The sequence below is a fragment of the Macaca mulatta genome, chromosome 13 (assembly GCF_049350105.2).
Source record: "Macaca mulatta isolate MMU2019108-1 chromosome 13, T2T-MMU8v2.0, whole genome shotgun sequence".
NCBI lineage: Eukaryota > Metazoa > Chordata > Mammalia > Primates > Cercopithecidae > Macaca > Macaca mulatta.
Window position 1 is genome coordinate 99,734,723 of NC_133418.1, and position 21,653 is coordinate 99,756,375.

General features: G+C 49.7%; 1 protein-coding gene and 1 long non-coding RNA gene across 15 annotated transcripts in view; one reads left to right on the top strand and one right to left on the bottom strand.

Annotated features, from left to right (window-relative positions):
• Positions 1-21,653, top strand: part of DNMT3A (DNA methyltransferase 3 alpha) — a 109,275-nt gene that overhangs the window by 69,372 nt on the left and 18,250 nt on the right. The window contains exon 1 of one of the 14 annotated variants that reach the window (XM_077960008.1): positions 20,181-21,498. The exons of the other annotated variants lie outside the window; for them this stretch is intronic. The gene's annotated coding sequence lies outside the window, so the exon portion shown is untranslated. Of the gene's footprint in view, positions 1-20,180; positions 21,499-21,653 lie in introns of those variants that run through there. 14 annotated transcript variants of the gene reach the window in all.
• LOC144333888 (uncharacterized) lies at positions 1,117-4,933 on the bottom strand. Its single transcript, XR_013403020.1, has 2 exons — positions 3,322-4,933; positions 1,117-1,892 (listed from the first exon to the last, which is right to left on the bottom strand). It is a non-coding gene; the product is annotated as an uncharacterized LOC144333888 (long non-coding RNA).

Below are 21,653 nucleotides of genomic sequence, written 5' to 3' on the forward strand. Positions count from 1 at the left end.
GGAGAGAGGGAGGAGAGACAAAGTCTCAGAATCGTGTCCATGAAAACCCTGACATTTGTGGGCCACATGGAGAGGAGGAGTGGCAGGCAGCGGGGACCGAGGGAGAAGACAGGACAGAGCGATATCTGGGGAAGCAAGGGGTTTTCCCGGAGGGTGGCTGCCCAGCCCTAGGGAAAGCTGAGTTCATTGAGACATGCCCATGGCATTGGACAACCTGGAAGGAACTGGTGACTTTTCAGAGAAGCTTCTTAGGGGTCGGGGAGGTGGGGACAGCCCATGGAGGGCTTCAGCCATGCAGAGAGGTGAGAAAATGGAGGCTGAAAGACTGAGGAGGAAAATCAACTCGCCACGCACAATTTTTGAGCTGTCTTGTATGTTTGATTAGTAGAGAACGGGGTACAAAGAGAAGTGGGTGGTGACCTAGCTGCACAGGAAAAGAGAGGAAACTGCCACCACGTGGGGCACTTCATGTGAACTCAGCTCTCATTTCGTCTTTACCCCAGGCCTCCAGGGGAAGGCGGCCCTGTTCATCTGTTTGCCTTTGTGTGAGAGCTTTCTCTAGAGAAAGTGCAGAACAGAGGCCAGGCGCGGTGGCTCACGCCTGTAATCTCAGCACTTTGGGAAGCTGAAAGGAGGTCAGGAGTTCGAGACCAGCCTGGCTAGCTTGGTGAAACCCCGTCTCTACCAAAAATACAAAAAATTAGCCAGGCGTGGTGGCTCACGCCTGTAATCCCAGCACTTTGGGAGGCTGAGGCAGGCGGATCACCTAAGATCAGGAGTTCAAGACCAGCCTGGCCAACATGGCAGAACCCCATCTCTACTAAAAATACAAAAAATTAGCCGGGTATGGTGGCAGGCGCCTGTAATCCCAGCTACTCGGGAGGCTGAGGCAGGAGAATCACTTGAACCTGGGAGGCAGAGATTGCAGTGAGCAGAGATCACACCATGCCCTCTAGCCTGGATAACAAGAGCGAAACTCTGTCTTAAAAAAAAAAAAAAATACAAAAAATACAAAAAACTAGCCAGGTGTGGTGGTGTGTGCCTGTAGTCCCAGCTACTTGAGAGGCTGAGGCAGGAGAATTGCTTGAACCCAGCAGGTGGAGGTTGCAGTGAGGCGAGATCGCACCACTACACTCCAGCCCGGGTGACAGAGCGAGACTCCATCTCCAAAAAAAAAAAAAAAAAAAAAAAGGGAAAAAGTGCAGAACAGGGTGGGGGTTCTAGCTGCTTGATTGTTTTCATTTCCTCTGGGATCCAGGAAGGCAGAAACTACTTTCCCGGAAGAGCCCGGAGAAAGGGTAGCCTGTCTGAGGTCTGGGAGGAGAGGCACTTACACCTGTGCGTGGAATGTTGTGTTTGGGGTGGAAATTCAGGAACTGAGGCTGTTCTCTCTCAGTCAGTCGCTGCACTCCTGGGTGTCCTGCAACCCGGAAACAGGGACTTTGCTTTTTTAGCTCTTGGTTCTTTGAGCGAAGTGTTTCTGTTGTCATTTAGCTCTGGGGCAAGAAGCTTAGACATTATGACTTTTAGGACCTGGAAGAACTTTCAGAAATTCCGTGATTCTCAAACTATGCTCCCTTGAAGAAGCAGTATGGAGGCCTGCCCTCAGTTACAGTGAACTCCCAGAAAAAATTAGATCATAGATACATTTTCTCAATTTTAGGTCTCTACTAAAATTTAAAAAGACTTTTTTGGGCTGGGCACAGTGGCTCACACCTGTAACCCCAACACTTCAGGAGGCCGAGATGGGTGGATCATCTGAGGTCAGGAGTTTGAGACCAGCCTGGCCAACATGTTGAAACCCCGTCTCTACTACAAATACAAAAATTTGCTGGGCGTAGTGGTGGGCACCTGTAATCCCAGCTACTTGGGAAGCTGAAGCAGGAGAATCACTGGAACTCAGGAGGCGGAGGTTGCAATGAGCCGAGATTGTGCCACTGCACTCCAACCTGGGTGACAGAACGAGACTCTGTCTCAAAAAACAAAACGGCTGGGCGCGGTGGCTCAAGCCTGTAATCCCAGCACTTTGGGAGGCCGAGACGGGCGGATCACGAGGTCAGGAGATCGAGACTATCCTGGCGAACACGGTGAAACCCCGTCTCTACTAAAAAAATACAAAAAACTAGCTGGGCGAGGTGGCGGGCGCCTGTAGTCCCAGCTACTCAGGAGGCTGAGGCAGGAGAATGGCGTAAACCCGGGAGGCGGAGCTTGCAGTGAGCTGAGATCCGGCCACTGCACTCCAGCCTGGGCGACAGAGCGAGACTCCGTCTCAAAAAAAAAAAAAATAAACAAAACGGACTTTGTAAAACTCATGAACATCTTCGAACATATGCAGAAGCAGAGAGTAGTGTAACGACCTCCCATTGCCATCAGCTGGCTCCAGCAATTCTCAAAAGATTTTCTAGTAAGTCTTCAACCCTTGGCATTTGCATCCCCACTCCCAACCAATGAAGGTAACAGTAGGCATTACCAGAAAAACCAGAATGTTGATTTAATTTAAAAGACTTTAGTACATGTGACTTGCGATGTGGAGATCTCCAAACAAAATATATTTTCTTCTAATATAACATTATTCCTTATTCATATGCTATAATTAAAGAATTCCACGAGTTCTAGTACAAGTTTTAGAACTACTGATCTCATTTTCAGACTAGGTGACTTGGGGTGACCGAGTTTGATAACTGGCCACAAGCTCACAATGAAGAATTGGGAACAGGACTAGAATGGAATTAGAATTTAGGTTTCCTGTTCTGATGTGGGGCCCAGCCCCTGACTGTCACACAGTCTTCTCCTGGGCTCTGCCTGGGGTTAGGGAAGGGCTAGATGCAGGTATCAAGAAGATTGGGAAAACACAGGTAGCTTTCAAGATTCCCAAGTCCCCCTCAGACTCAAGAGTAGCAGCTGTTGCTATCAGGCCTGTTTTCTTTGTTTGTTTGTTTGTTTTCGAGATGGAGTTTCGCTCTTGTTGCCCAGGCTGGAATGCAATGGCTAGATCTCGGCTCACTGCAGCCTCTCCCTCCTGGGTTCAAGCGATTCTCCTGCCTCAGCCTCCCGAGTAGCTGGGATTACAGGCACCTGCCAACACACCCAGCTTTTTGTATTTTTAGCAGAGATGGGGGTTTTACCATGTTGGTCAGGCGCGAACTCCTGACCTCAGGTGATCTGCCCGCCTTGGCCTCCCAAAGTGCTGGGATTACAGGCGTGAACCACTGCATCCGGCCTATCAGACCTGTTTTTTTTGTTTTGTTTTGTTTTTGAGACAGAGTTTCGCTCTTGTTGCCCAAGCTGGAGTGCAATGGCACGATCTCGGCTCACTGCAACCTCCGTCTCCCAGGTTCAAGCGATTCTCCTGCGTCAGCTTCCCCAGTAGCTGGGATTACAGGCACACACCACCACGCCTGGCTAATTTTTTGTCATGTTTTCTAAATGGTGTAATAACAGCACAGACATTTCTTCTCTTTTCTCAGTCTCATTTTGCTCTCTGACATTTGAGCCCTTCTGAAACTGCCTCCCTGGGCCTTCCCAAGGCCCCTGCAGGTTCCTCCCCACCTCCTTCAGCTGATCTCAAGCAGCAACCTCTGTTAACTGCATCCCCAGATCTCCACCCCCCACCCTCTGCCAGTGTTGATCCACTAACCACTTACCCACCCTCCTAGATCCAACTACCCACCTCCTCCCAAAAAAGGCACCTCCCCTCCCGACAAACCACCCAGCCTTCAGGACCCAGCTCCAGCTGTTCCCCAGGCAATATCACTTGAAGGGCCAGCCAGCACTTCCTAATCTCAGGATGCAACGCCTGCAACCCTTCATTCAGGGCACCTTTACTGAGCCGATTTCCAGAAGCCTCCACAGCTGAGCGACACGTAAGATACTGGGGCTACCGAAGGCATAGAGGATTCCTAGTTTTCCCGTGATAGGATGAGGGCTCATAGCGCCTGCAGAAAAAGCTGCCCTGAACTGGGCATAGACAACGAACGCTGCCTGGGGTCATCTATGCATCAGCAGGAGGTGGCTTCTGGCTTTTGACGGTTGAACTGGAATTTAGGGGAGGGGTGAGGAAGGCATTTCAGAGGGAGGAATATAGCAAGCACATACCTCCCGAGGCACAAGACACATGGGCTTTTCAGGAACGGGAGTTTGTTGTGGTGGTGCACAGTGGGTGTGGGCAGAGAGCAGCTAGGAAATGCGGCTGGAAGGTGGGGCGGGGTCAGAAGGTCTCCCGTGCTCTACTGGGGAGCAGCCACCAGACCCGAGGCTGCACCCACCCTTCCCCTAGGCTGTGTGCCCCACCTGGGGGTTCTTCCCTCAGAATGCACTCCCTAGCTTAACTTGCTTCTCCTTGCCCACCCTTGTCAGACCAGTTACTAAGTGAGCCCACCCCAGATTACCCACTCCAGGCTTTCCCTCCCCCAAGATTTAAGACGACTCAGAATGCCACAAAATGAAAGAACTGGAAAATAAGTGAATGGGGAAAATGAGACATTTCCACAGTCCCTGAGGCTGAAGTGAGAATTCATGCTGGAGCTGGGAAGGAAGTTGTTGTCTTGTGTCTGTTCCATCTCCTGTTGCTCTTCCTTCACCTGCTTACTAGTCCTGTAAGGACTAAGCTCTGCTTTAATCATGATCACACCCTGCTGTAGAACCTCCAGTGGCTCCCCATTGTCTCCCCCATCATGTCAGATGCCCTCTGGCTATTTCTCAAGTCTTCAACCCTGCGACCTCCACAATCAACCCACCCCACTTTCACTACAGTCCTCTAATAGGAGAGTGTCCCGTAGGAGGGGACCTTGCCATGCTCCTTCCTTCCTGTCATTGTTCCTGCTGTGCTTTCCCCAGTCCATTCTTCAGGGTTGAGGCCAAGAGCTGCTACCTCCTCCAGGAAGGTTTCCAAGATTTCTCCAGTCCACAATGACCTCTTCCCTTCCCTGAATCCCTGTAACTCTTACTGGGTTTTTGTTTGTTTGTATTTTTGAGACACAGTTTCACTCTGTCTCCCAGGATGGGGTGCAGTGGCACAATCTCTCGGCTCACTGCAACCTCCACCTCCCGGGTTCAAGCGATTGTCGTGCCTCGCCTCAGCCTTCCCAGTAGCTGGAATTACAGGCACGCACCACCACACCCAGCTAATTTTTGTATTTTAAGTAGAGATGGGGTTTCGTTGTGTTGGCCTGGCTGGCCTCGAACTCCTGACCCCAAGTGATCTGCCTGCTTTGGCCTCTCAAAGTGCTGGAATTACAGGCATGAGCCACTGCACTCCTTACTGTTAATATTACTTAGCACTGAATCATATTTCATCAGGGTATTTTTCACTATTTCTTATGTGTTAATCACATCTTCCCCTGTCTGGCCTAATACAATGGGCAGGGAGAACAGGCCCAGTGAATACCTACCGGTCGGCTAAGCAGTTAGGAGGTGGGTGAATGTGGGATCACTTCTCTGGGAGCATGAGATCTTGGGTCTCCACCATGGCAAGGGCTCACACCCTTGATTTCGAGGTGGTTTTTCCAGGGGTGCTGACTGGTATACCTGGAGGATGGCATGGGACTGGTATGGACAGGCTCCATGGGTAAAGTGGGGCCAGAATCTCCTCCATCCTGTGTTCCTGTCGTTCTCACCGGGCTTCTGAGCTGAGGAGAACCTTCTTTGGCCTGGCAGAGCTGGCCAGGGCTGTGGGGAGGGCAGGGATGGGGCAGTTCCTCCTCCCAAAGGAACGCAATCCCTTAGTTCCTCTTCCTTCTAATTCTCAGAGCAAAAGGCACTCTGATGGAGGGCTTGAGGGTTTAGGAAGGGCCTCTCGCTTCATTAGCCCTCCCTGTAGCTCTGCGAGGCAGATGAGCGCAGAGACCCGGGGTCAGTAGCTGGGCGGTCATCTCGCCTGGGAGGCCACTGACTCCAGTTTGTGTCACTGCTGGTGGTTTTAGGACTCAGTTACAGCACATCGATGGCATGACTCGCTCATTAATCTCTTCACCCCAGCCAGGTTCTAAATTCTGTCTAGGCAGCAGGTACCATGTCCTACTGTACCTAGAGCACTAGGATCTGGTCTCTTTCCTGCTTCCAACCTGAAGGTAGGGACCCTCAACTCATGCATCCTTATACTTATTAGATGCTTAATAAATATTGAATAGTGATAATGAAACATCTGTGTCTGGAATATCATAGTCTCTCCTCCCTTCCCTCGCAGCACTCAGATACAACACACTCCCTCCACCCAGGGCTGCCCAGCAGATAGCAGAGCCTTCATGGACCTTAAGGGTCGGCTGCTGTTTACTGCGGCCTTTGGAGGCAAGTTCAAATACTGCCTTGAAGCCGGGCGCAGTGGCTCATGCCTGTAATCCCAGCACTTTGGGAGGCGGAGGCGGGTGGATCACGAGGTCAGGAGGTCGAGACCACGGTGAAACCTCATCTCTACTAAAAATACAAAAAATTAGCTGGGCGCGGTGGCAGGCGCCTGTAGTCCCAGCTACTCAGGAGGCTGAGGCAGGAGAATGGCGTGAACCCAGAAGGCGGAGCTGCAGTGAGCCGGAGATCGCGCCACTGCACTCCAGCCTGGGGGACAGAGCGAGACTCCATCTCAAAAAAAAAAAAAAACAAAACAAATACTGCCTTGAGTGAGGTCCTGCTTACTGGGTGTGGGACCTTAGGCATTACTTACCCTGTACCCCAGCTGAGGTTCCTCCTGTGTGGATAGACTTGGCTGTACTCTGCATCCCCATGGCAGCAGCACTCACTAGCTTTTTTTCTGCCTCTACCCATTTCTGCATTTAAATTTGTTCAATACAGGCATTCTGGGCACCCTCTGCCCCCAGGGCTGGCATGTGGGAGGTGCAGGGTGAAAGTGTGCTGAATCAATGAACAATTCTCATCTCGGAGTTGTGTGGATTAATAAGGTAACACACAACATTTAAAGCTCCTGACACAGAGCTAGCATATAATAGGAACTTGGTAATTTTTTAGAAAGTATTTTAAATTACATAAGTATTACACAAATATGTGAAAAAGTCCACCCAAACTTGCCACCCCAAAATTTTATTTTGAGACAGGGTCTTGCTCCATTGGCCAGGTTGGAGTGCAATGGCATGATCGTGGCTCACTGCAACCTCAACCTCTTGGGCTCAGGTGATCCTCCCACCTAAGCCTCCTTAGTAAACAGGCATGTGCCACCACACTCGGCTAATTTTTAAATTTTTTGTAGAGATGGGGGTACCCTTATGTTGACCAGGCTGGTCTTGAACTCCTGGGCTCAAGCAGTCCTTCTGCCTCAGCCTCTCAAAGTACTGGGATTATAGGCATGAGCTACCACACCTGGCCTGAAAAATTAATTCCTTCACCAGACGTACTTGATGCTGTGAGTTTGGTGTATGTCATGATTTTTTTCTATCTGTGTGTATGCGTGTAAATACATAATTTTGCTTCAGGGGTCCTTTTTTTTCCTTTTCTTTTTACACAAATGGAACTACACTGTAGTTTCGTTTTACAGCTTGGTTTTTGACTTCCAGTAAGTCTGTGCAATCTAGCCACGTAATTACTATTATATTACACCATATGGATTCCCATGGTTTTATTTAGCCATTCTGATACTGGTGGGCATTTATGTTGTTTATGATATTTTACTATTTAGCATTGCAGCTGTGAACATCCTTGGTCATACATCTTTGTGCATCTGTTTCTCTAAGATAGATACCTAGAAAGAAAAAGGTCTAGTTGAAGGGAATGTGCATTTAACATTTTATGAAATCTGCCAAACTGCCCTCTAAAAAGGGCACTGCCAATTTATGCTTCTGTGAACAGGGTATGAGAAGACCTTTGCCAACATCAGTATTTTGCTAGTCAAATGGGTGGGAAAATAGTATCTTGTTATGCTTTTAATTGGCATTTCCCAGATAATAAGTGAGGTTGAACATCTTTTCCTATGTTTATTGGCCATTTGTGCTGCTGCTGCTTTGAGCTTAGCAAATGTTGCCTCCTCTGACTTTACAACCCTGCAGTCTCAACAGACTGTGCTTCCTGTCCGCCCTGGGGAGAGCAGGCCATGAATGTCCAGAAGGTCCCCCCTGCTGTGCCATATTCCATTTAATAAGCAGTCACTCCGCACCTACTAAGTAAAGGGGCCTTGTGCTAGGGGCTGTGGGAAGGAGGAGATGAATAAGGTGTGATCTCCTGGGCTTTAGTCTAGTTCAGGAGAAATGGCAGTGCAAAGTAGACCAGTAAAGGCTCCAACCAAATTATTAGCCAACTGTATGGGTAGCAGCTTTAGGGTATTTGGACTGGAAGACATTCCTCACTTATTTGCCATACCTGACCTTTTGCAGGGTGGCCTCAAAAATAACATCCCCCTTGAAGGAGAGGATGATGTTTGGAGTAGGCACAGCAAGTATACTTTACCCAAAGGCTGAACAAGTTCTAGAGGCTCCCATGACAGCCTGTAACCAGTAGTGACTTCGAGGGCTGGCCTTTACCATAGGCTACGAACGTTGCCACAAAGGGACTCCCCATTGTCCTGTAAGTAGATGGGTTGGTTGCGCACCAGATTCTTCACTTCTGGGGCACAGAGAGAACAGCTCTTAGAACAACCCCTACTTTTTAGTGGTGAGAAAAAAAGAGGCAGGGTGGGGTAGGCGCCTGACTAGTAGCTGGCCCAGGGCCAGCTCCTGGCCACAGCAAAGCCTGAACCAGGGAAAGGGTGTTGAACTTTACTGAGCACCTACTTTACATCAGGCACTATGCCAGGAGCATTAGCTTTTACCACAATCCTAAAACATGTTACCTGTATTTAATATATAAGAAACCTTTGGCCGGGCGCGGTGGCTCAAGCCTGTAATCCCAGCACTTTGGGAGGCCGAGACGGGCGGATCAGGAGGTCAGGAGATCGAGACCATCCTGGCTAACACGGTGAAACCCCGTCTCTACTAAAAAATACAAAAAACTAGCCGGGCGAGGTGGCGGGCGCCTGTAGTCCCAGCTACTCGGGAGGCTGAAGCAGGAGAATGGCGGGAACCCGGGAGGCGGAGCTTGCAGTGAGCTGAGATCCGGCCACAGCACTCCAGCCTGGGCGACAGAGCGAGACTCTCTCTCAAAAAAAAAAAAAAAAAAAGAAACCTTTTTTTTTTTTTGTCTTTGTTTTTATTTGAGATGGAGTCTCACTCTGTCACCCAGGCTGGAGTGCAGTGGAGCGATCTTGGCTCACTGCAACTGCTGCCTCCTGGGTTCAAGTGATTCTCCTGCCTCAGCCTCCCGAGTAGCTAGGATTACAGGCTCCTGCCACCACACCCAGCTAATTTTTTGTATTTTTAGTAGAGATGGGGTTTCACCATGTTGGCCAGTCTGGTCTCAAACTCCTCACCTCATGATCCGCCTGCCTCAGCCTCCAAAGTGCTGGGATTACAGGCATGAGCCACCGTGCCCGGCCAGAAGTATTTTTTAACCTCTGTTTTGCTATTAGAAAACTAAAATTGCCGGGCGCGGTGGCTCAAGCCTGTAATCCCAGCAGTTTGGGAGGCGGAGGCGGGCAGATCACAAGGTCAGGAGATCGAGACTATCCTGGCTAATCCGGTGAAACCCCGTCTCTACTAAAAAATACAAAAACCTAGCCGGGTGAGGTGGCGGGAGCCTGTAGTCCCAGCTACTCCGGGAGGCTGAGGCAGGAGAATGGCATAAACCCAGGAGGCGGAGTTTGCAGTGAGCTGAGATCCGGCCACTGCACTCCAGCCTGGGCGACAGAGCGAGACTCCGTCTCAAAAAAAAAAAAAAAAAAACACTAAAATTTATCTAGGTAAGTAGGTTGTGGCCACATGGGTATCCTAATGGAGTGGCCCAGTGGGCCAGACTAGACTCCAAATCTCACCTTGCTTCTATTGTGTACCCAAATGACTCACCTACACTCCCAGTTTTCCTGGTTTCCTGGCTTGGAAATTGTCATGAAATTGAAGAATGCACTTAGAAGAGAGGGAGAGAGTTGGCCTGGCTTTCCAGCCTGCCGCATGCTCTTCCCGCCCCTGGCCTGCAGTTGTTGGGGCTGTTCCCCATGCCTCTTTGCCAGGAGGCTCGGGTCCCTTTCAACCTCCCCAACCACCCCTCCCAGCTCTACTCATGTGGTCCTGAACCCTTGCCCTTGAATTGCTGTTTTTTCATGACCATATGGATGATGATGTGAAACTGGATTAAGAAAATGTTGGAATGAGATTTGGAGGCCTGGTTTCTCGTCTCAGCTTCTGCCCCTCCTTAGCTATGAATGTGAGGAGGTCTTTCTGCTTTTGGCATTTTAGTTTCCTGGTTTATAATGTGACAGAAATAAGTGACATGACCCCAGAAATTGTAAAATTCCATCATGGCAGGTTGGGGGGTGAGACTAGAATCATGATCTGCACTCTCTTTGTTACCTAGATTACCTTGTATATAAATTCTAAATTAAATATTTGAGTGAATTCTCAGACCTTGCATATATGTCTCTTCTAAAGGCACATACATGAAGCATCCTTATAAAAACTCTTTTTAGCTGGGCGTGGTGGCTCATGCCTGTAATCCCAGCACTTTGGGAGGCCGAGGCGGGCACATCACGAGGTCAGGAGATCGAGACCATCCTGGCTAACACAGTGAAACCCCGTCTCTACTAAAAATACAGAAAATTAGCCAGGCGTGGTGGCAGGCGCCTGTAGTCCCAGCTACTCTAGTCCCAGCTACGTGGGAGGCTGAGCCAGGAGAATGGCGTGAACCTGGTAGGCGGAGCTTGCAGTGAGCTGAGATCGCGCTACTGCACTCCAGCCTGGGCGACAGAGTCAGGCTCCGTATCAAAAAAAACAAAAAACAAAAAACTATTTTTTAAAAAAACCTTTGATCCAGCGCAGTGGCTCACGCCTGTAATCCCAACACTTTGGGAGGCCAAGGCAGGCGGATCACTTGAGGCCAGGAATTCGAGACCAGCCTGGCTAACATGGTGAAACCCCGTCTCTACTGAAAATACAAAAATTAGCTGGGCGTAGTGGCACATGCCTGTAATCCCAGCTACTTGGAAGGCTGAGGCACAAGAATCGTTTGAGCCAGAGTGGTGAAGGTTGCAGTGAGTCAAGATTGCGCCACTACACTCCAGCCTGGGCGACAGAGCGAGACCCTGTCTCAAAACAAAACAAAACAAAAAACCCAAAGAGTTGTCCAGCCTTTACTGAGCAGATACTGTGTGCTCAGTCTTTAAGATACCACTTTGTGTGTCTGGGTGTCTACTATGTTCCAACATTTTCTAGACACTAAGGAAGCAAATTTAAAGGTAAGTCAGAATCCCTACCCTCCCCTGCGAGAGGTTGGTAGTAAATGAATGAATTGTGCTGTAGCAAGGGCAGGGTTGTTTTAGAAATACTGAAGGAGGGACTATGCAAGCAACTTCCTAGCCCTACCTAAGGACCTCAGGGAAGGCGGTGCCCAGGGAGAGGCAGGGTACCGCCATTGACCTGAACAGGACTGCTTGGCAGGGACAGTGGGGGAAGGGCATGGAATGGGGTCCGAAGGGAGATGGTCAAAGAAATCCTCTAGGAGTTTGGAGTCTAGAGCACCTCAAGGTTTCTCCAATATTTAGGCCAACTTTAACTTTCCCATAGCACTGTCTATGGGGCTGACAAAGCAGAAAATATAATGGCCAATGTTCTCTCTGCTTTAAAAACCAGACTGCTTGTCAGGGAGGCCGTGGGATGTTCAGGTATGGGGTGGTCTGCCAGAGCCCTCTGTGCCACTTTATTAAAGGGCGAGTACACTAGTTAAAGGAGTTAATGAACCTCAGTACTTACTACTTATTGCTTAGTAATTCCGTACTTAGTAAATACACATATACTATGCTAGTGGAGGGGTGGGGGGAGACCAGTTGGATACAGTCCCTGTCCCAGAGGCAGACATTGTCAAGTGGAGGAGTCAGGAATGTTCCCAACAAGCCTCAGTGGCAGGCAGAGCGTGGGGCTTGCTCTGTGCTCCTGTGTAATAAGAGCCCAACATGAATCATAAAGGAGCACGAGAGAAGCTTCCTGGAGGAGGCAGGCATCCTTTGAGAATTTCAGTAAGTGCAAAAGAGGCTGGGTGCAGTGTAATCCCAGCACTTTGGGAGACCAAAGTGGGAGGATCGCTTGAGCCCAGGAGTTCAAGACCAGCCTGGGCAACGTGGCCAGACCCCCTCTCTACAAAAAAAAAAAAATTAATTAGCTGGGCATGGTGTTGTGTGCCAGTGGTCCCAGCTACTCAGGAGGCTGAGGTCGAGGCTGCAGTGAGCCGTGATCATGCCACTGGACTCTAGCCTGGGTGACAGAGTGAGATACTGTCTCAAATAAATAAATAAATAAATAAATAAATAAATAAATAAAATAAAAGTGTAAAAGAGGAGGAAGGCATTTCAGGAAAAGGAATGACTGAGGGCAAAGAGAAGGAGGCACTTCTGGGTTGTTTAGGGAATAGTAGATCTGGCAATAGGGTGCAGGGCTTAGGGAGGATGGGTAAGAAGAGAGAGAACTAGAAAGCAAGGTGGTCACATCCTCAAGGGTCTTCTTGCTATAGCGAGAAATTTAGGCTTCGTTGTGCAGTGGAGAGCAGGGGTGGAAGAGAATTGGACATGTAGTTTAGGAAGATAACCTGGCAGGATGGTAAGGATTCCCCAGAGAGGGGAAGTTTAGAAGCAGGACCAGGTAGGAGAACATTACATTTGGCCTTGACTGAGAGTTGAGGTAATGAGAGGCAGACTTGAAAGAATTGCTAGAACTGGTCCTGGTTGGAGGGGAGGGAAAAATTTGCCTGGTATCGGGGGCTGGGCTGACAGGGTTCATTATCTGAGCTAGAGAATCCTGGAGGAAGAGCAAGTTTGAGGCAGGATGGTGGAGTGAACTTTTCATTTTCTTATGTATTCTGATGAGCAGAAGTTTTTAATAAAGTCCAACTTACCCATTTTTTTCTTTTATTGGTCAGTTTGTGTGTGTTATCTCTCAGAATTATCTGTCTACCCCAAGGTCATTAAGACATTTTCTCTTAGGAGGGGGTGGATTTTTGAGTGAGGGTTTGGATAAGCTGCTTTTGAGAAGCCAGCAGATTGGTGTCCATGGGGACAGGTTTTTTTTCTTTTTGAGACAGAGTCTCACTCTGTCGCCAGGCTGGAGTGCAGTGGCACAATTTTGGCTCACTACAACCTCTGACTCCCTGGTTCAAGTGATTCTCCTGCCTCAGCCTTCCGAGTAACTGGGACTACAGGCACGTGCTGCCACGCCTAGCTAATTTTTGTAATTTTAGTAGAGATGTTGGCAAGGCTGGTCTCAAACTCCTGACCTCAGGTGATCCACCCACCTCGGCCTCCCAAAGTGCTGGGATTACAGGCATGAGCCACCATACCTGGCCACCTCTGGCTAATTTTTGTATTTTTAGTAGAGATGAGTTTTCACCATGTTGGCCAGGCTGGTCTCGAACTCCTGACCTCAAGTGATCTGCCCACCTTGGTCTCCCAAAGTGCTGGAATTACAGACGTGAGCCATCACGCCGGGGCTATGTTAATTTTTGAGACAGAGTCTTGCTCTGTCGCCCAGGCTGGAGTGCAGTGGCATGCTCTGATCGTAGCTCACTTCAGCCTGGAACTCTTGGGCTCAAGTGATCCTCCCACCTCACCTTCCCAAGTAGCTGGGATTACAGGCACGTGCCGCCACGTCCTCTGTGGAGCCCTTTCTGACTTCCGTCAACTCCCTGCGGCCACCCCGCATCCTTCACCTCTCAGTCTGCACTCCGTCCCAGGCCAACTGCATGGTGTGTGTGTGTGTGTGTGCGCGCGCGCAAGTGTGCATGTGAATGTTACCATTTTTCTGACTTGCCATTCTTCAATAGCAACTCTACAGATGCCACAGCTCTTCCCTGTTCCTCTTTAGTCCATGAATGGTGGGCAGTATAAATATTATTTTCACTTGCAACTCAGATGGATTGAGCAAAAACAGGAATAACAGCTCAGCTGCCTGTATATTTGATGCTAGATGCTATTGGAAAGGCAGCTTTGTGAGGCAAAAAAAAAAAAAAAAAAAAAAAAACAAGAATTGAATGAACTTGCTTATATACCAAAGATGCTCTTAGACTTCAGTGTTTCTCAAAGGGTGGGATTGTGTGCTATCCCACCAGAACCACCTGGGCAGTGCATTAAAAAGGCACACTCCTGGAGCAGAAGCTCTGGGGCAGTACCTGTAGGTCTGATTTTCTAGCCGGCCCCCCAGATGATTCTGGGACTTACTACAGCTTGAAAACCACCAAGCTTCAGATGATTAGAAGTAAACCAAATCTGGCACAGATGAGAGTCCCACACAGATGTATCCGTAGATGTATTTATTGTATCACCTACATTGGCAGTGGGGGCCTCTCTGCACATTTTGCTTAAACATGACTACCTGGGCCAGGTTAATCACGTTGGGAATTTAGTGATGTGCCCAGCACGGGTGATTGATATGGCCTGGGTTGCCAGTCTAATCTTGAATAACAAGCAAGGAAGACGTATGGACTCTAAGGCGGCAGACCTAGGGAACAGTTTCCAAACAGGGTTTGGGGGAAAAGACCGGAAAGGACTTGGTACAGGAATTTAAATGTTTCCTTTCGGATGGAGATGGCAGGGTTCCCGCTGTTTTCAGCAATAGTTACCGCAATGCCTGTCTGCTGGGATCCTCTGGAGTCTTCTCTTTGGACCCTGAAACTTGAGAGGGTCTGCATGCCTGAATCTGAATGCGGCTCCTTTAGGCCCCTCCCTTTGACCCCCGGAGCCTGGAGAAGGGGTGGGGGAAGGGTGGGGAAAACAGGCCTGGCTGTTAAGGTTTACCAGGTTCCTTTTGGCCCACACGCCTCTTAGTATAAACTTAACACTTCTCTCCAGGGTCCAGTTTCTAAAGCAAAGTGACAGCATCGACACGTCCCTAAAGCAAACTTGTCATGAAGTCCCTCACCTCTCAAATGTGAGTCCCTCCTGGCTTCCTTTGATCTTATCTGTAATATTTAGCAGATACATGTGATTCCATTAGGCTAGTTAGGAAACCAAGACCCAAAGAAGCTAGGGGTTATTTAAGGTCTCGTCATCAGCTATAAAACGCCCTGCTCAGCACCCTGCTCAGTGAAAGACCTGGCATCCCCTCCCAGTTGAATTTCCTGGTAAGGGGAATGTGAGATCCGGGGTCATGGGGCACTGCCACCCTCCCCCCCTCGCCGTGGCATCTCTGCTCCCTGGCCCCAGACTCAGTCACTGGTAGAGTTGTACAGACCCAGCAGTTCCGGGATAGGGGGTGGAAGTGAGCAGGAAGGAAGAGCTGGGTTTGTGGAGAAGCCTTCCCCTTATGGGGCAGACCCAGAGCTGTAGGGAAAAGGAAGGCAGACACCAAAGCTTCAGAGCCTGATGGCGCAGCTGCTGGGCTGGGACTTCCCAACATACACCATTAGGGAAGTGTAGGGTTGGCTGGGAGAGAATGAGGGAGCCAGGGGCTCTGGGATAGAGGTGGGGGGAGCAGGGGAGGTGAGGGTATCAGCAAGAGGGAAGGACTGCCTTTCCAGTAGGTGGGCTTCCCCATCCTGCATCTTCCTCTCTTGATTTAGAAGAATTCATCTAGAGTGTCAGTGCAAAAAGCCCCTTACCACTCCCCCTCCCTAACAATACCCTAAGGCTGTGCTTGTGCTTTTCATTCCTGCCCTTCATCTGCCAGGAAGCTCATGCAGTTGCAGATGCCCCCTAGATCTGGCCATTCCTGTCTGAAAAACCTGGGAGGTTGTGCCCATTCCTAGTTTCTGCTCTTTCATCTTCCCTTGAGTCTTCCTGCCTTCACTGATCCCAGCTGCCTCTGAGTTCCTTCGGCACATGTAGAAAGCATCCCTACCACATAATTTACCATCTAATTGCATGCTGTCTTGAATGAGGGCTGTGGTTTCATGTGTGGTGGGTCTTGGGTACACAGTTAGGCTGTGAGTAACAGAAGCCTAGAGCCCCATCGCGTCTACTAGCTCTTGCACCTCTTTGCTTCCCTTCCCCCAAGTCTACCTATTGCAGGTACTAAGGACCGACCGATCCTATCCGGTGTTTAGGTGAGCTTCAGGCAGGCTCCCAGGATAAAGCACGGTTCCCTTACAGGTTCTAAAACTAGACTGGTCAGTGCAGGGGTTAGAGGGGTGCCCCTGCCCGACCGCATTTGCCCAAATGCTGTTCCTCTCCCCAGACTCAGGGAGGAGGTTCTGCTTCAGGGCCCAGGTTTGGGGTGATGGCATAGAGCCCAACCAGGCAGCACACTGCAGTTGCCATGGTGACCCTTTTGCTTTTCTTCAGGAGGATGGATTTCTCTTTCAGCCCAAATCATCTGCCTGGGCTACTCTGAGAACCAGACTCCTAGCCCCCTACCTTCCGCATTCCACCACAGGGGGCAGCTTGTCAGGGGCTTTGGTTTGAAATCACAGTCCAGCATCCAACAGCAGCAGGTTGTGCTTGAACAGGGAGCAGGCGGGAAAGGCCCAGAGGAGGGGCTCACCTGGGGCGCATGCCCTGAGGGAGCTGACCTCCATCTCCTTCTGCTACCCCTCCTCTCTCCAGACTTCTCTCCAGAGTCTCCAGTGAATGACTCTGACCCTTCCGGTGGGCTGGGTACTCTCTAGGCCTCAGTGTCCTCATTTGTAACAGAGACAGCCAGGGCTCTCCGTGTTTCCACACCTGGCTAGTATTAGAGTTACTCAGGGAGGTGTTAGTAGATTCCTGGGCCCCACCCTGAGCCTGCTGATCTACACAGGTGGAGCCCAAGAATCTGTATTTTTAAAGCCCTCCTTGGGTGATCCAGATGCAATTAAACCAAAGTGAGTCTGGGGTTCTCCTGGCGAGATGATCTGCAAGGCCCTTGTGAGAAGAAAGGAAGCTCTGTCTCTCCGGGCTTCCAGGAGCTTCTGGAGAGCCCCTTACAGGCTAGTCTTGTCAGGAAGCGGGTGTTTCCTGGTCATGCTGGCTAAGCCAAGACCAGACCCCCACCTCTCTCCCTTCAGAGAAGCCAGGAGAGAGAGAGTGACAGGAAGGGGGGATGTTGCCATAACAACAAGCTCCAGGCAGAGGCCTCCCTTCCAGGGGCTGGTACTTCACCCCAGTCCTGGTGGTTTCCATGGAGATGGGTTACGGAGGGACAGGGGGAACATTTGCCCCACTTAGAGCATCAACCAGGAGCTGCCAGAAGGCAGAACACCGCTAGGTGCAAGCCTTTGGACCCCTCTGCTCTCTGGGTGTACATCTGACACCTTCCCCCTGCTTAGTTGCTCTCTCTGCGACTGGTCTCCTTAGCAACAAGTCCTGCTAACTCCATGCTGTTGGCTCCATGGCTATTTTTAGCTTCACTGCCAGCAGCCCAGTCCTGGTCATTTGCTTGCAACCTCCATATGGATTGCAAGGGAATAGGAAAACAAAGATTCTCGGCCTCTTTTGGGAGCCCTAGACTGGGACCTCTTAGCAACGATTAGAATTCTTGTCTACGGTTCCTGAGACAACATTGCATTCATTTCAGCAAACAGTTTTAATCCTCTATTTTGGGCAAGATGCTCTAGCCCACACTGCTTCCATACGAAGGTGAATGAGGTCCAGTCCCTGCCCTGTAGGAATATTTAATCTTGTAAAGGAGAAAGGGACAGGACGGGAGGATAAGGGCGAGGGGCCAGGGCAGCACTGTCAAAAGAACTTTCTGGGATGATGGCAATGTTCTAAAATCTGTGCCATGCAATTCAGTAGCCTCCAGCCACATGTGGCTCTTGGACACTTGGAATGTGGCCAGTGTGACTGAGGAACTAAATTTTAATTTGTATTTAATTCAAATAGACACATGCAGCCAGTAACTGCTGTCCTGGACAGTGCAGGGCTAGAGGAACTTTCATGGTGGAGGTCACTGGCAGACTGGTGTAGAAAGATATGCAGGGTTTTGGTGGTGAAAGTTGAAGGGGAGGAGCCTTCCAGGAAGAAGGAACAGCATGAGGAATAGCAAGTGGGCGGGCAAAGCGTGGGCTTCATGATATCACACGGAGGCCTCCAGATTCGCGGGGGCCTAGAATGTCACGCAGAGTGTTGACTGATTGGCATTGAGGCTTTTGAGCTGTAGGTGGGAGGAGGACAGGTTCAGAACAGACATCCATCCTGACCTCTCTTTTTGTCTGGATAAAGTCTCCCTGGTCTTGGGGTTGGTGGGAATATGTGTGGGGTGGAAAACATGCAGTGACTTCATATGTGTTGCTTTGCAGATGGCTTTATAGGGACCATGGCTTCTCTGATTCAGAGTAGAGAGACTCACATGGTAAATGTCCTGTGGGATGGCAGCAACATCATCTACCCTTATCCTGCCAGAACTGGATTTTATGATAGAACATGCCACAGAGCACTGAACTTTGAGTAAAACGTCAGGCATGAGCTCCAGGCATTGCTGCTCTTTGGAGAAGTATCGTGATGGACTAGTGTCTCGTCTCAGTTCTTTGAGGCTGGAAAGTCACATTAACACACTTATGATCATGACTCTTCAAAGACCCAGGAGAGTGATGCACCCCAGAATGTTAGATTTACCAATTGATAACAGGACATGTCCTCACCACACAGATCATAATACTTGTCCTGCTGTTTTCTGGCAAATTACTGGTATCAGAGTTATTGGAAAATGTAATTAAAAGTGGAAGTTTGCTTGATGAATATGGGATCAGGGCAGAGAAATGTCCTTCAGAGGTATTTTTATTGGGCTTTGGAGGCCTATGGGATCACTGTTGTCTGCCCACCAAACAGGAACTGTGCCGTCATTCTCAGGTCACTCTCTCCGTTGGACCACACTGGATACTTCCTTTCCAGCACCTCTTTTAGGCTCTTGACATCCAGCATATTTTCTTTTCGTCCAGGAGTTCTTCCTTTCAACATACTTTTATAACAAATCCAAAAACATGGCTTATTTTACATGATGCTGGTATTTGAGTTGACTGTCTTTAACTCAATCAAAAGACCTATCTGGTAAACTGCCAGGGAGGTTTACTTTGGAAGCTCAAGAGCACGTGTGACCTGAGGATCCTTGATGATTGCCCCATCTTAGTAAGGGGATTTTTCCTTTTAGTAAAATCTCCCCTGCTCTAGATCTTGGGGTCTCTTCTGCTTTGGGGTGTGACTCTGTGCATTGACCACAAAGAAGACACATCTCTAAGTGACTCAGTCTAGAAAAGGCAGTGTTTCCTGTCTGCATAGTTACAGGAGAGGGAAGGAAGATGCTCTGGGTTGTTAAGGGGACACCTTTGAGCCTAGGCTTCCTTTAGCTTGTTGGGAAGTTGTGTGGAAGAGGTAAGATTTGACTTTAATGCTAAAGGATGAGAATAAGGAAGTTTGACGGCAGGAGGGAACAGCTACTTAGTATGTGGGCCAAGAGAAAGTGAACAGTTCTGACCAGTTCTGACACTGAGTCCTTGCTACACACATGGCATCATTGCAGTCTGATGTCCCAGGACCACAGAATGTGGAGTCTAAGGTGTTTAGCCACGTTATAATGGAAGAGCGGGTATCATACATGAGACAGTGTCTGAAAAAGGCCACCAAGCCAGAACCAGAAACTTCTTTTGAGAGGATGCCTGAAGTGAGTTCTCAGGCCCATTGACCAGCATGGATGCAGAAGAGGTATCAGTGAGAGAAGCAGCGAAGCAAGTCATACTGCATTCCCTAAAGGTTGGGCGCAGGCAAGAGGGACAAATTCTGGGCTTCTCACTTCCGCTTGGGGAGCCCCGGAAATGTGTACTAGGCAAATACCTTAGTTGTGTTGAAAGATGGGTTGGAACAGAAGAGGGCCTGTGTTTTTGTTTGCTTGTTTTTGGAATAGCTTCTTTTCCTAGCTGTATGGATTCTGGGTCTCAGGGTTGGGGGACTCTGTACCCAAGTCTTCTAGGTAGAAGGCTCTCTGGTTTGGGGTCCTTGCTCTTCAGGGTTTGCTTGCTCTGATGGCCCTCGGGGGGAGGGGAGGCTCCCTCACTGCACATCTTATGACTTCATTATACCAGCACCTGTATGTCCCAGGTGACAGAGGCTGGGAGCCAGGCACCTAGGGAGTTGTCTCATTGTCATTAGGGGATGCTGGCATTCCATGGCCCAAGAGGGCTGATGTCATCACTCCTGTTTTGCAGATGAGACAACAGATTTCTTGGGGGTTAAGTGACTTGGTCAAGGTCATGGTGGTGGAAACAGAACTGAAGTCCAGTTTTTTTTTTTTTTTTTTTTTTTTTTTTAGACAGAGTCGCACTCTGTCGCCCAGGCTGGAGTGCAGTGACACAATCTCGGCTCACTGCAACCTCCACCTCCTAGGTTGAAGCGATTCACCTGCCTCGGCCTCCCAGGTAGCTGGGATTACAGGCGCACGCCACCACGCCAGGCTAATTTTTGTATTTTTAGTAGAGACAAGTTTTCACCATGTTGGTCAGGCCAGTCTCAAACTCCTGACCTCATGATCCGCCTGCCTCGGTCTCCCAAAGTGCTGGGATTACAGGCATGAGCTAGCACGCCCGGCCAAGTCCAGATCTTCTAACAAGTGCCGCTGCCCAAATAGCCCTCTGCTGTTGGGAGCATTTTCCTCCAGTTCCTCGGTTCTTCCTTCTAATTCATCTTGCCAACTGAAACTAGGCTGATCTTTCCAAAATACTCATTCATCTTGTCAGAAAACCTGCGGTTATTCTTCCCTGCTACAGAATATACCCACGGACGCACCTGAAGGCTTGCCATTACCTTGCCCTGTCGTGTACTGGGAGGGTGGAGGTGGGCGAGGGTCTCCTCCCTCCCCAGCCTGGCAGCTCTTGCTCATCCCACCCATCTCACCTCATTCCAAGTCCGATCCAGCCTCCAGGCCCAGTCTGCCCACCTGGAACTCACCTCTAACCTCTTTTGTCATCCATGCCGCCCATTTTTTTCTACTTGGTATTTGTGGCATAGTTACCTTTACATATGTTTGTTTTACAGTGATCTTTTCATATTTCTCCAAGTCTAGTGGAATCTTCAACCCCTGGAGGGCAGAGCCAACAGGGTCTCTTTCTTTATCTGATCCTACAGCCAACGTAATGGAGGGCTGTGGGTGGGGACTGCGTCTGCCTTGGGGGTAGGTGCCTTTGTTCAAGAGGAGGAAGCTTGAAATGGCGGAGGCTGCACCTGGAGGCCGCACCTGGAGGCCCCAGGAGAGGAGTCAGGTCTTCTCGATCTGCAGATGTTTGAGCCTGGGAATGAAGGAATTGCTGAACTTTCTGAAGGAGCGCCCTCGCCGCGACCAACCTTGCAAACAGGAAAATGAGAAATCCAGGGAAGGCCCGGAGTGACGTAGGGGCCCTGGGACTCGAAGCCTGACCTCCTCACGCCGCGCTTTTTGAGGCCCCTCTGCTTCTCTATTCACCTGTAGTGTGGATGCGGGAGCCCCCCCAAACATCCCCGATCTGGAGCGCTCCCAATGTCTGCGCGCGCCTGCTGTCACTCTCCGTCTGTGTGCTGAGTTTTCCTACAGCTTCCTGGGCCTCCTATCTGTAAGCTTTTTCTTTTTTTTTTTTTTTTTTTTTTGGTTGTGCTTCTGAGAAACTCACTTTTCACAACTTTCTCCCGGCTCTCCCAGGCCGTCCGAAAGCTCCGGCTTGCTTTCGCCCGGACTCCCGGCTCCCTCCGGGCAGGCGGCTCGGGAGCA